General features: G+C 54.2%; 1 protein-coding gene across 1 annotated transcript in view; it reads left to right on the top strand.

Moving 5' to 3' along the window:
* The first annotated feature begins 247 nt into the window (after positions 1–247).
* Positions 248–14801, top strand: part of PLXNA2 (plexin A2) — a 173134-nt gene continuing 158580 nt past the window's right edge. Inside the window, exon 1 of the mRNA XM_063356322.1 lies at positions 248–534. The gene's annotated coding sequence lies outside the window, so the exon portion shown is untranslated. The remainder of the gene's footprint in view (positions 535–14801) is intronic.

The raw sequence follows: 14801 nt of genomic DNA, 5'->3' as shown, positions 1-14801 counted from the left end.
GGGACCCGCAGCCTTTGGGGGTGAGGCGGCCCCGCTCCGTGCGCGGGGCTTTGTTTCGGCGCGGTGCGGCTTCCCCGGGGGCGGGGTGGGGGGGGACGGCGGAGGGAAGAGGGGGGACGCTCTTCCCCGCACCGCTATTTCTGCGGGCTGAGCCCCGCTGCCGAGGCTGGGGAAGGGTTAAGGCGGGGAGCGGGGGCGGCGCGGGGGCGGGCGGCGGCGGCGGGCGGGGAGCGCGCCCGGGCTCGGGGCTCGGCGGGGAGCGCGCCCGGGCTCGGCGGCGGGCGGATGCCGGGGAGGGCGGCGAGGAGCCGGGGCTGGCCGCCGTGCTCGGGCAGGGGCTGCGGAGGCATGAGAGGCCGGCGGAGCTGAGCCGAGCCGCGCCGAGCCGAGCCGGGGGAGGCTGCGGGAAGGCGGAGGAGTAGCGGGCGCCCGGCCCTGGATTTCCATGGTGGCGGGGGCCGTGTGGATTACCCCGCCGTGAACCGGGGAGCCGGCACCCCGAGGAGGCGGGCGGCACCGGAGCTGCGAGGTCTGGTGAGTGGCTTGAGGCTGGCGATGGGCTTCTGCCCCCCACCGGACGTCCTCGGGGCTGGGGGTCCCCCGGGCATCCCCGCGGCCGGGAAGGTGTGGGGAGGGGGGTCTGGGCTCGTCCCCCGTTCCGACCGCGGCCCCTTCCCCGCGGCCGCCTCCGGCGGGTGGCAGCGGGCGCTGCGGAGCGGGGGCGGCTCCGGCGGTGCCCGCCGTGCCCGGGGAACCGGCGCCGCCGCTCAGCCCGGGAGCGGATCCCGGAGGCGCTGCCCAGAGCCGCCTGCGGAGGGGCGGAAAGAAGCCCCTCTGAACTCCCCCATTCCCGGTCATCTGCCTCCCTCTGCTCCCTCCCCGCGCTGCTGTACGTGCGTATACACGGTATTCATGTATGTATTTTCTCGTTAATTCTGTTGTCGTTTGTTACCGCTCAGTCACGGTCTGGAGCAGTCAATGCACCAGAATAAACTCATTTCCATAAAAAGTTACTATAGGCAAGGAGGGACTCTTTTCAGAACACCCCTGAATCTTGGAAAAAAAAAATCCCTGTTAACACTTCCCTAAATCCATGCAAGACCCTTTTCGAAAGGCGATGAGGGGAGGGAAGGCAAAGGCACTTGTGCTGCCTTCAGGGAAATCTGAACTTGTGTGTGATGGTCCAAGTCCTCCCCAGCCCCACAGCCTTTTGGGTGGTGGGTTGGTGACAGCGGAGGCTGCTCGGTGGGAGCGCTGGAGATGCCACGCTGTCCTCTCATCGTGACCTCCGTTTAACCTGGCACGGGCAGGCTTTGTCTCCATTCAAGCCATGGCCAATACTTCCACGTTCCTGGAGGTGAAGTGAATGATGTTCAATTAATCTGTGTTCTAAAGGGGTATCAGAAAGTCAATAGGTTAATATTAAGTGAGGTGAATAGTAAGTGGTAGAGGAAAAAAACTGTAAGTCTGTGACCTACGGTTCAAGATACTGGCTTGGAGGTGAGAGAATGTGAAGTTAGCAGAGTGCCATGGTGTAAAACCTACTGCTGACAGGGTTTCCCTGTTATTTGCTGAGCACTTGATGCTTCACTGGTGGCTCGAATGTGTTTAATAGATCTCAGCTGACTGGGGGAGATGGTCCTGTCTCTCCTTCTCTGGATGGCTTCATTGATACGGTGTCTAAAAGTTAAATCAAATGACCTACTTTACAGCTGAAAGACAGATGCCTCAGAAGAAATCTGTGCTATCTTCAGAACAGATGTTTAGCTTTTTTCCTTTAACACGGAGGTGTTAGATCCTTTAAAATGCAGTGGTTTTTTTTTTCTTTATTGCTGTCCTTTTGCCATTTGTTGTTGCTTTGAGGACCCTCAAAGCTTAAATGTGATATTTTGGGGTGGTGCAAGGAACCAGACAAAATAGCTTTGATTTAAGAAACTTGGTGCAAGCAATGAGAAACATGAATGTACAACCGCTGTTGTGAAATGGCTTATCTAGCAAACCAGTCATCTTTCTCAACTCTTCTAACCACAGCGCTTGTTGCAAGAAGATAAAGTAACCCAATTTACTCTTCATTGTCTTTATAGTGTTGTTTGATGTAATTAATCGCGGAGTTTCCCCCCGGCTTATAACAAGTTTGTGCGGTGGAAACAGGTAACAGATGCTGCACAAGATCTGCACACAATCCACCAATATGATAGAAACAGCTTTTTCTGGTGCTCTTACCGCGCTCGGTCTTGCTCTCCGCGTTAACCCTGAGCTTCCCCTGCCCCTCGGCAGAAGGGAACCTCAGCTGGGCGCAAGAGGGAAAACGCAGATCCAGGCTGGCTGCGGGCGCCTGGAGAGGAGCTGGCTGCTACTGCCCCATGCTCTTTAACTCTCTCCAGCAAATTGCATTAGTATGTGACAAATTGGCTTGCAAAGCAGCTAAATGGAAATGACATTTGGAGCAGTTTGCTGAGCAGACCCTGTGGTGTCTCGGGGAAACATGTGATTTGCAGTATCTTCCTGAGATCCCTAATTTAACTTCCACTACAAGGCTTTCCAGAACTTACTTTGGGAACTCCTGTTGCAGCTAAATGTGGGAGTCTGGAGCGCGTCTTGGAATTGCTGCCCAAGAGCTAGGGCAGATGCAGGTGCAGACTGTCTCATGCCGTAGGGAGCTCATATGAAGAAATGAACTGGGAAAGAAAGGAAAAGCTAATACAAGAGAAATTGCACGGGGCATGTGGCAGGAAGGCTTAAGGTGGAAAGCTGTGCTTGCTGTTGGGTGCCAAGATGATGCTTTCCTGCGGGAGCTGGGCTGCGTCTCGGACGCACCTTTGTTGAGCTGAGGGGGTCTGGGTGGCTCTCGGAGGAGCGGACGGCGCCGTGTTGCAGCAGGAACGCTCACACCTGCCTCATCCCCTTCCCTGAGCGTACACGCGTCCGTCTGAACGTGGCAGCGATCAAGCTGTTTTAATTGGCCCCTCTGCAGCTTGAACAATAAATATGTAATGGGGGAGAGTGCCCCCCCTCTTCGGCGTGGCGTTGAGGCTGTCATTTTTGACGGGGAAGCGTGCGCTCTCGGCTCGCCTCGTCCCTGCGCGCTCGGGCGCCGCGCTCCCTCCCGCCCGTCTCCTGCAGCGTGTGAAAATCGCGCTCCCCCAACTGTGTTTGGCATCCTTAAAAAGAAAAAAAAAAAAAAAGATGAACCTGAGCATGCAGTGCTCCTGAGACAGGCCCCTTCACATTTCTAAACACTCTTGATTATTCAGCTAATCTTTATTTCATGGGCCTGTTACAAGAAACACAAACGGGGGAGAAAGTAGAAGGCGGTGACACATTTAAAATACACAAGAAAAGTGCTGGCAGGAATATAATCGTTCTTATTCCAGCGATATGAAATATTTATGGGCCTAAGTTGTGGCAAGATTCTCTGACCCCCCCTCCCACCAAACTCCTTCTGAGATGTTTTTCCCAGTAAAATACTAACGGGGGGCAGAGCCCTGCGTGTCCCCCCCCCGGCAGTCTGCAGGGCAGGGGCACCCAGCTGCCCGGGCACAGCCTCCGTCTGTCCGTCCCTGCGGAGGGGAGGCAGGCGGGCAGTGTGCTGGCCAAGCTGCCCAGCGCGTTCGGGGAGCGCAGCATTGTGTTACAGTCTGTTAACTCGAAATAATTCAGAAGCGTCCCCTCGGCGAGCCTGTGAAAAGCCCCCTTTGAGGTGCCCGTGTTTTGTAGGAGCCCGCTGCTCCCCCAGGGCATTCTGCTATTAATTCATTAGATCTGAGGGTTTTTTCCTCTCTTCCCCCCTCTTTTCTCTCTTTTTTTTTTTCCCCCCTCTCTCTCCCTGGCAATTCAAACAGTGATGAATGGACAAAAATCCCTCAAGGGAAACATTTTTTCACTTAGTTACAAAGATTTCATGGCTAATTAGAGTAAATGTGGTTTTTAGAGTGTTAATCTCTTAACCAGCTTGGCTAGGAGGCCACCGCCACAACAGCAAAGGGGAGGGCAAGGGGGAGCCAAGGGGGGAAAAGGTGCTACCAAGTTCTGCCCTGGTCCGAGCCACAAACGCCGATGGCCGGATCCGATGCGTCTTTATCGCCAAGAGCATCCTGTGCGCAACCTCCTTAGCTCTGCTGATGGGGTGCCCACCTTCCCTCCCGGCGCAGGGCGAGGGCACGGCTCGGCTCTGCGAGGCTGGAAGGCGTTTTGGTCTGAGGAGGCCACGAGCTCTTTGTCTGCAAAAGTGGTGCAGAGGGAGCCTCCGGGATGAAAAGCAAAGCGGGAACAAAAGCAGAATTGAGGGCAGCGTGCTGTCCTTGGGCGGCAGAGGCGGCTGCCCGGGGCTTGTGTTCGGATTCTTTCTCTGCAGTGAAAATATATGTATTTGCTGTGTGGTTTAGTGCCAGTGAGGGAGACGGCCTGCGAGTGCACCCGCCGGGTGCCTCTGGCCGGGCCCCCACGTGCCGCTGCACCAACTTGGCTGTGGGGTGGCCACGACGCCTCCAGCCCACCTTCTGGTCAGGCTTGCTAGTGGAGCACGTGGTCCAGGTGGCACGTTATTGTCAAAAGCAGATGTTTTGCTGATGGAAGTCATCATCCCCCCTTTGCTGCCATGAAGCGGATTTATCCGCTATCTTCACGTCTGCTATCTTCTTCCTCCGGTCCTTCCCATCTGCGCCGCATCCTCGGCATCTGCCTTTCCAGCCTGGTTTTGCTCCAAATGGCTGTGGCAAAGTCCGGCGAGTAATTTGTGAGCCGGCTCCCCACTGCAGCCCACCCTGGGCAGCGGGGCCAGCCGCGGAGGGAGCTGGGGAGGAGGTGAGAATGGGATGTGGGCTTGAAATTCCTCCTCATCCCACTAGAGGGGATCCTCCGGATCAGGCTGGCGGAGCCCAACTGAAAAACGAACATAAAACCAGTAACTGGCAAAGCTGCCCCGAGATGCAGGCTCTGGCCGGGGTGTGAGCCCCGGCCCCGCGGAGGATGAGGATGGGTTACAGGGGCTGCCGGTCTGACCCGGCGCTTTGCTGAACGCAGCACTTGGGGGTGGGGGGGCAGGAGGATTTTGGTGCTTTTCAGCCATTCCCAGCCGAGGCAGGCTGGCTGCTGCCTCCCCCTGCTCCTTGCCCAGGAGAGAGTGACTCCACGGCGTGGCTTGTGGCTCCTCTGCCCAGCGTGGTCCGAGCCCAAGCGCTGGGAGCTGCTGGAGTGGGGGTGAGGATGCTCTAGCAGCACTTCACCAGGAAAACACAAGTTTAGCAAACACACGAGTGCAACATATGTCAGTGATGTACCTAATCTGCTGCGTGTTCTCTGCTGGGTTTTGAGCCTGCGTTACGATCCATCTGTGCAGTTCGGGGGCCCGAGCGATGCTGTCAGCCTGAGGCTGGGTTCCGGGATGCTGGCTGCTGTGTGGTGGGGGGCTGCCAGGGCCGGGGTGCTGGGAAAGAGGTGCCCTCCCCTCTGTTATCGGGTAGAGCCCATCTCATGTTTCTCACCATAATCGCTGCTTCTGTTTGGGTGAAATTGAACTGGGAGGTGGTGACGAGGGGGGGGAATGAAAAGCGAGATAAATGTATCACATTATGAAAATTTAATCCTGCTTTGCCTGGGCTAAAATTACATTCAGAGCAAGAGATAAAAGGCATCAGAAACATGTTATAAAAAAGTCCAGATCATCTTAAAAGGCAGAGCGATAGCGAGCCTGGGAGAGCCCTGCCAGCCAGGGCAGCAGGGAGGGCCAGCCCCGCGCTGCCTGGGGCTGCGGGGACAAAGCCCCGTGCCGGGATGCACGCTCGGTACCATCTCCCCTCTTGGTAGAGGAGATAGTTCCTCCAAGAAACAGATCCACTGGGGAAATTTTTGTTATCCAGCCGATGCATTCCTGTCTTAGCGCCCTGCGTGTCTTGTCTCCTGTGGGCTCCTTAGAATCATGATCTGGAGGGTTGTGTGATGGGCTCCTGGCTGACTGGGGGACTCCTGAAGCACAGGGGACCTGGCGAGGCCCTGCTCCACGGAGGTGCTGCCTACCCCAGCCATTCCCTCTGTTGAGGCGGATGGCAGCGATGGCGGGAAGAGCCCAGAGCCCATCCCCAGCCCCGTGCGGTTTTTGGGGTGTAAGGGGCTGATGGAGAGCTCCTGCCCCAGCCAGGCCCCGGCTCTGCGGAGCCACTCTGGAGCCACTGCGTGTTGTGCTTGGTGTGACAGCGGCTTCCCAGGCAGGAACGTCCCTCACAGCCCTTTTCCTGCTCCGGCACCGCTTCCCTGCTTCATAAAAGTGAAAGGTGACGTCTGAGTAAATATTACACTGACCTCTCACCTCGCTGCCTCCTGCTGCCGCCGCTCCTTTCTCGGGGCTTGTTAACGGAGCCGCCGGCTGAGCCGGGGCTGCGTGGCTGAGGAGGGGGCTCGGAGCGTGGCGGGGGCTCGGCGTTGGAGCCCCAGCCCAGCATCTCGTGGCTGGGAGCTGGACGGGAAGGGCAGGCTCTGTCCTGCCAAACCTCCTGCCCAACCCGGTAAGTGGGGGTTGGATCAGCCTTTGCTCGGTCTCGGCGTGGGCTCTCCTGGTGGGTGCCGGTGCCACGTAACGCCGGAGCTGGGCTCGCAGCCCAGCCGTGGGCGCTGATGGTGGTGGGAGCAAGGGGAGGTGCTGTTTTATGGTGGCTCTGCTCCAGCAGAAGCCTCTGTGGGAACAGTTACAGCAGAAAATGTGTGTGAGCGGGAGGCTGTTGGGAGGAGCTGGGCACGGACGCGGCCACGGCCTCTCCACAGTGACTTGGAGGGGCCGGGAGGGCTCCCCCAGGGCTGGACCAGCAGCTCCCGCTGCCCTGACCTCGACTGGGGCGTGGGGCTCGGCAACGGGAGTGCTGGGATGTGGGGGGGAAGCCCTCGGGATGCAAAGGCAAATATTACTCAGTTTTCCCAGTCAGCGGATGGTTGGATGGGGGAGTGATGGTCCATGGAGAGGCCATTCCCTGTGTATATCAGGGAAGGTTAAAGGAAACAGCTTATTTTGCTTTCAGCTCCTGGCTGGCTTTTAACAGCGTTTGAAGAACAGCGGGTTTAACTCCCGCAGCAGCTCGGTGTCAGGCTCCGGAGCCCCGTTTCCCTGCACGGTGTCTCGGGAAGCGGCGCTGGGGAAAACAGGAAAGCTGTGGGGCAGTGTGGGGCTGTTGCTCGCCGGCTCTGCTGCCCATGACGCGCGCCGGGAAGGAAGCGGATCCACTGCGGCGGGGCCGGCAGCCGCCGACAGCCCCTGACTCAGCGTGGAACGAGTTCCTTGTGTTATTTCCAGGCTCGGTGAGCCTGGGAACAAATGCCTCCTGGAGAGATTTATGTGTAGTTTTTCCTCTGTAGAGGTTTAATGTCAGTGGCAAGAGAGCTCGGAGCGATCCCTGGTGCGCGGCGCGGTGTGCTGGAGGGAACGGGGCGTCCAGCGAGAGAAGGGCAAACATCTGGGGGTGTCCAGGGGCTCTCCTCCGTGTCGGTGCTTAGCACCACTCGGGTTTGTTAACCTGGGAATGAGCTTCCAAAAAGTGAGTTTGAGCTCCAAGATTCTGAGATTAATTATCTCTGTGGGAACAGTTACAGCAGCAAAAGTCTGTGAGAGGCTTTGAATTCTTTTTATTTGTTTCCCGATTGCTGGACTTTCAGAGTTTACCTTGTCGGGTTTTCTTTTTATAGCCTAAAGTGGCTGCTTTTCCCCCCAGGAGCGGGAGGCTGAGGTTCTGGGAATTGGCTGTTGGAAAGGCAGGTGCTGGAATGAACAGGAGTGTGTCGGTAGCTGGACTAAAACGTTCCAAGTCGTGTTACCAAACCGGACGATTTCCCACTTCTCTGAGAATGTTACGAAAGCAGCAGCGAGTGCCGCAGACCACAGCGGGCTGGTTGCTTGCCCAGGTAGCCAAATAGGAGGGATTCACATGTAGCCAGCTCATGTGAAGAGCTTTGTTGCCCGTGGCTGGGTAGATTTATGGATGTCAGAGCAGAGAAACGGTAAGTTGGCTGCTTAACAGGGATGTTACAGTTCAACTCCATAAAACACGCAGGCTGTCTCCTTTACTCATTCATTTGCCAAGTCCCCAAAAAGTCGCAGCGACAGGAGCAGAGGATGGAGCACTGCCCTCATGAGCATATTTCCTGCCTTTGCTGGTTTATGTCACAGCCTGTAATGTTATTTAAACAGCAACAAAAAAGCCTGTGAATTTCCTTTTCGTTTTTAATGGAAGTGCGAAGAGCCAGGGTGGGGAGGAAAAGGGAGCATGCCTGTAGGTTTCCTAACCGGCTAAATTAATCTCAGGCTGAAGGTTTGCCATCTCGCAGGTTTTAAATCTGCGCTGAAGGTAAAACACGGGAGCTCCCGCTCCTCCCGGGTGTCGAGAGCAGGGAGCGCTGGGGGGCTGCAGCGCTGACAGTGGTGTGGGAGCGCGGGGGGGTTCCGGCAGCAAACCCCCAGCCCCGAGTTTCTCTCCTGCTGCCGGGCTGCGGCTGGTTGTTCTGTGGGACCTGGGGGACAGCGGGGTGTGACTGCGTGCTCCCAGCATCCCGTTATCCTGGGCTCTGATGAGAAGGGATTTTGTGGATGCGGTAGGCACCTGCTTTACCAAAATCCACAGGCGCACCGGGGAGCCCTGGTTTGTCAATGGACATGGATGCAAACTTCACCAGTACTACTGCAGGCTCCTAAACGTTTCTTCTGCTGTTTTCATTTTATTTAGTGTTGATGCTGAGGGCACGAGTAAGAATGAAGGTTCCTAAATCCCATCCTCGGTTCAGCCATTGACTCTGGGAGATGCAGGGGAGCCAGGAAGGCACGAGCACTTGTCACGGGCAGACTGTGAGGGGAGGGCTGGGCGTTCTTCGGGTTTTCTGAGTCAGTTTGTTGTGCATTGAGTGCTTTCCAAAAATGCTGCTTATGCACTTGCAGGAGGGAAAAGCTCTTCTCAAAATTGTGAGTGAGCAAATTGGGAGTAAGAGCTTCTCAAAATCCACCTTGGAATGAGAAATGCTTCTGTGTTTGCCCTAAACCTTCTAAAAATTCTCGCCTTTGATGTCTGCCCCTCTGTTTTCCCAAATCAATTTAACATTAACGGAGGCGTCATCCGTGGTGTTACAGAAAAAGGAGGGGCCAGATGAACAGCATCCCCAGTAAGCAATCCATTTGGCTGAGAGATGGTGCAGCAGCAAAAGGTTCACTGCAGGCTACTTCTCCCCTCGTTATAAAGTTTTCTCTGCGGTTCACAAGGAGTTAATTGCAGCGGGAGTGACGAGCCCTTCTCTGATCAGTGGCCTGTGGTGTGTTTGGCTGGACTGGCAGATGAGGAGCCTTATGGAGCTGGAATTGCGTTAAAGGCCCATTTGGTGGCAACAGGTTTAGACCGTCTTTAAAATCTCATAGCAACCAAGGAGCGTGGGCAAGCACTCCGGAGTTCACTGGGAGAAAGAGGCAGGAGCCCCTTTGCTTGTCCGATGGGATATAATAAGGTGCTGGTACAAGCGCTTGCGTAACTTGGCTTTTCACGGCATAAATTGTGTGACAGGGGCAAATCTGTTCCATCGGTTCCACCAAATAAATTTTCTGACTTGGAGGTGGTCACAACTTGTCTCAGGCTGAGCTGAGAAGTGCTAGAACAAATTCTCAGAAAGAAACAAAAGCAGAGGCTCTTCTAAGGACTTCCAAGGCTGCTGTATAACTTGTTTTAAAAAAATAAACCCTGCCCAGGGTCCTGGGTCACTGGGAGGCTTAACCTCAGGAGTGACAAGTTGGCTGGGATCAGACCGACTTTGCAGATGAAGTTCTTCACTTCTGAGTGTGAATTCAGCAACATGTGGGGGTTTTTAACCATTCACTTCCTTGCAGACGTGTGTGACGTGAGCCGTGTGTCAGTCCCATTCTTGAGAGGAGCTCTCGTTTGCTTTGAAGAGGATGAGTGATCTTCAGTAGGCCAACTGAAGGGCTAGCTGCTTTTAAAATTTTCTGGGCCAAAATTTTCCAATTTTCCAGACCAAAATTCAGTACCTTGAAGAGCCAATATCAGTGGTGGTTTAGAAAACACGGTGAATGCTCTCAAAGTTTCAAAGCTTTAAGTTGGGGAGCAGGTTGAAGGCGGTGGATGGTGAGAGGAAAGCACGAGTCCTGCCGGCACAGGGCTTTGGGCAGCTCACCATCCCTGCCGGCATCTGCTCCCATGCTGCAAAGACCTCTTGAAAACCAAACAATTTTGGCTTAATTTCCTTCTCCTTCCAAGATTTAAAACAAACAAAAAAAAAACCCCAAACAACCCAACAAAAAACAACCAACCAAGCCCAAACCAGTGTTTTTTTCCTACAAATGGTGCAAATTCTAACTTGAGAAAAAGCAAAATATTAACTCATTTGTTCATCCCTGACATTTCCTGTTACATTCTCTGCAAATTTCCATTATAAACATGACACTTTGCCAGACTATCTGCTTTAGCCATCTTGTTACTGAAGAGGATACAATATTAATTTCCTTGTCACTTAGTTTTTCTGATGTATGTGGGATCATTTGTTTAACAGTGTCCTGAATGTTAGTGTAAATCAGTCGGGCTTTGCTTTGCACCTCTAAAAAGACGATGGAAGCAGCACTGATGTGATCCTTGAAAATGCACCAATTTTCCTCAAACTGCATGGAAACTCAAATTTGGGTGCGGAGAGAGTCTGTTTTTGTCCGAGCATCTCGACCCTGTTGTTTCAGTGGAAGTTCTGCAGCTCTCGGGCTGTATATGGCTCAAATCATTGAGTTTTGCCTTGGTTTTATCCTCAACGATCCTGATGAATTCGATATAAATGTATCGTGGATCTGGAAAACCAATTTGTGGTTGTAAAGGAGATACTTGTAAAATTGAACCAGCTGAAAGTATTCCTGCGACCTCCGCTGGTTTCCACATGTCGCTGTGCTCCACTGTATTTTGTAGAGCAAACTCCTTTGGTGCCGCAGCCTTCCTTCGGTCTGCCAAAGTATTGGGGCAGTCCCACAACAAATTCAGCTGCAGCTTCTCTCCCCCCTAGATTTCCCATATGTTTTATGGAATGAAGGAAATTTCATTATCGGTTCGGAATCCACCAGCGCTTTGGTGATGCATCTGGCCAGGGCTGGTGAGGAGGCGTCACTCCGCGTGGACCGTGGGCGCTGGTCCGTGCTTGGACATCTGCGGTGTCCTGGTGCTGCCCTGGGAGGTGGGATGGGGACGGCTGCTGTGCTGGGACGGGACGGGGGCCAGGGCAAGACAGCTTCCACGGAGGAATGTTGAATTAAAGGGTGTGCGAGGAGCTCTCCAAGCAGGCAGGCTTGCTGCATTCCCGTGAAATATGGCCTTACAAGTCCTTGAAGGATTTATTGTTTTCCGGGCACTGCTGGATCCAGTCCGATAGGCTGGATATAGGAAGGAAATGACTCAGTTGCTCTACAGACAAGTGCAGCTTTGAAATTCAAAGAGGCAGGAGACAGCTGAGAGGCTCCAACTCATTCCCATCGGGAGTTGGGTCCTGGTGTGTCTGTCACTCTTTGTGCGCCGCGCTCGGGGGTGGCAGCGGGTGGGGAGGGAGGAGGCCGCACTGGGTAGTGGTCACGCTGCCAACCAGCTGGGGCCTCGAAACCCCTCGGCGTGAGGACACCGCGGGGGAGCAGGTGACAGCAAGTGATGCCCGGGGTCGGTGGGGGGAGAGGGCTGTGGTGGGGGGAGCAGCTGCCGGGCTCCGCACGCGCCTGGCCATTGCCAACGGATTGCTGCGGTGGGGGCATGGCGCGGGGCAGAGCTCGCAGCAGTGTAAAGGCTCTCTGGTTTTCCGAGGCGTGTTTCCCACCCACAACAGGGTAGAGAAGCGCGGAAGCGCGGTGACCTTCCCCATGGATGGGCCGCGTGAGGAGTTTGGGAGCTCCGGCTCCCGTGTCTCTCCTTCCCTCTTGCCCACGTTGCCTGGAGCTGGCCGCGCGGTCCCCGTGTTTGGTCTCTGGTCTGAGCTATGCAGGGATTTGCCAAGTGGAGAAACGCTAATGATTTTTCAAGATAAGCTCAGGCTTTTGGGCCCTCTTACCCATCAAGGTGTCCAGTCCTTTAGCCTCACGTGGTAACTTCTGGCTGGTGTCAGATGTGGCCGTAAGCAGATGCTTTCTCCATCATACTGTCAAGTGTTGTTGCAGAGAGAAGTTTTTAAATGACAGAAAGATCCTTAGCAAAGAAACAAGAGTTAGTGTTAAAAATAAAGAAAACAAGACAGCTTGTTTCATCTAAACAGAAGGGTTATTAAACAGGCTTGAATTAATCAGTGATCTGCCAGAGCTCTGAAATTGAAAAGCAGGGCAGAGGAGCATGGAGCAGATGAGTGGGAAGGAGCCACTTTCTCGGGTAGACACTGATGTTCAGCTGATGGTGGGATGGAGCTGAGATGGCTCCAGGCTGTGGGGTCCTTGGCTGGAGCTCGGAGCACGAGGCTGGGGGCATCTGGCTGGCACTGGGACCCCCCCAGGCACTGATGCACGAGACCCCCGGGGATCCTGCCAGCAACCAGCCCCTGTCCCCGTGGCCATGGGCTCTGCGAGAGTCGCTGCTTGCCGTGCTCGGTGAAGCAGATGGGGCAGGGAATGAAGATGCTTTACGTTTCCCAGGGTTCAGGCACCTCGAAACACTTTAAACAACGGCATCGAGCACCCCAGCGATGCACTTCAAAGGGCAGGCAGCCCTGGGCGAAGGGGCTCCGAGAGGTAAAGTCACTTCCTTCGTGTCACTGATAAAGCTGGTGTTGATTGCAGTTCATAGCACATACCTCCACTAAGACAGGCCTGACGGGGGCTGGTTAATGGTCCCTGAAGGGTTCTTCAGTGCTGTGTGGCTCTCTCCTGCATCAACCTGTCTGCTTTGGTTTTGTTGTTAATTTGAGGGCTTTTGCAGTTGTGTTCTGCCTTTCCAAATCCTTGTGATCCCACGGCGGGACCTGGATGATAATTCTTCCACTTCTGCGGTGGGAATACCGGCATTGTGACTGACAGCTGAAATCTGGAGCAAAGCAGTGAGCCGATGGTGCTGGTCACGCACCAGGGATGAATCTCTCCCCTTGCGTGTCCCTCCACCTCTCATCCCGCCGGCTCCTGCCCCGGTTTGGTGCCAGACCATCCCTCCCCTCCCGGTGCGGCGGAGCGACGGACAGCACAATGGCCTGCGGTTGTGTAGGCTCGACTTGGTGGTTCTTGCTCATAATCTGAAAAGATAATCCCGTTCTGGGGTGGCATGGAGCATCGTAACCAGTAAACACCTCTCGAATGGGGAATCGTGCCTGAATGCGCGCACAGGCAGTGGCGTGCTCTTAATAATTTCAGCGCTGCTGGCTGAGTGAAATCTATAGCTGCACAGTTGGGGATTCAGCATCTCAGAACCTAATTTTAACAAATGTACAATTTCCTGGTTTACTTAGGTAACAGCACTGTGGCTACTGTGTAAATACATCTGGCTGCCGTAGGGAGTGTTGGGGATAACGAACACCACTCGCTGTACGGGGCTGGCACAGCCAAAGGATTTCTGTTTCAGGATTTCTGTTTAATGGAGTGGCTGGGGACCCATTTAATTTGAAGCTGGGGTTCTTCACTTGCCTGTGGTGCACTTGGAGTGAGGCCAGGAGAAGCTGCTGCTTATTTTTCTCCTCCAGTTCGATGGCCGCTCTGTGATCTTCCCTTGTGCTGCACTGTAATATTCTCTTGTAATAAACTGCAGCTGGATGTCACCTGGGGAGAGAGTGCCGGGCTGGGGCTCAGGAGATAAAGCTCCTAGCTTTGCCACTGGGACCTTTTGACTAGCCTTGGGCAAAGCATTTAATCGTTTAATCTGCTTGCACTTAAGGTCACCATCTATTAAACTCTATTTTGTTGGGAATAAAGTCCATGAATGATCAAACGATGTTCAGGTGTACCGGTGAACAGGGGTGGATAAACCTCAAGCCATCAGGGCTCGGGTAAGAAACTCAGAAAAGCACTTTCTGAGGGACGGACTGACCTAGATTGCCTGGAGGGGTTGGGGACTCTGTTTCTGGAGGTCCTTAAGGACAGTTTAGAGAGACATCTCCTGAATTATGATTATAGCTGGTCCTTGCAGCAGGAGACTGGATTAGGGAATCACAACTTTCTGGCTACAAATTTGTATGATTTAATGTTATCCAAAGCCATTGACCTGTTTATACAGGTTTGGATGAAACTGAGAGTTCCCAAAACTTGAATAAACCGTCTATGAAACTTAAGAAGTGCTAAATTTTCCCTTTGTGTCATACTTCAAGGCAACTGGGAAAATAAGGGTCTGTTCTGCTCCGTGCTCCAGTGCGTGGTGTTGTCGCCAGCCTTGGGTCTGTCCTCAGGGACCACACAGGGAATAAAGTCCTCTTTTCCCAGCACCTCTCCTGATGCAAGGTAATTTATAAGCTGTTTCGCAGCAGTGTACTTGAAGCTCAATAGCTGCCAGCTGTGGTTTCTCAGATAGCAAGTGTCAAGTATCAGCACAGGGAAAGAAAAAGGTGTCTGATTTCTGCCACCTGGGTGTCCTAGGTTGATTATGAATTTTCCTGGACGTCTTTTGGGGTTGGTGGGTTAAATGTCCCCAGCTGCAGCGCACAGCTGGGTGTAAGCCACGCCGGAGCCACAGCTGCGGTTCTGCTTTAGATTTGCCAGAGGAGCCAGTGCTCCCTTGGAGACGGTGATGATTTTGTCAGTGTCTCAGGGATGTTTCAGCATCCTCAGGGATCAGAGGTACCTGTGCCTGTGTTTGCTTGTCATTCTCGGGGGAGAGCAGCCCTGCTCTGGTGAACAATCTCTG

Source organism: Chroicocephalus ridibundus, chromosome 20, assembly GCF_963924245.1.
Source record: "Chroicocephalus ridibundus chromosome 20, bChrRid1.1, whole genome shotgun sequence".
Taxonomy (NCBI): Eukaryota; Metazoa; Chordata; class Aves; order Charadriiformes; family Laridae; genus Chroicocephalus; species Chroicocephalus ridibundus.
This window is presented reverse-complemented; position numbering and strand designations above follow the sequence as displayed.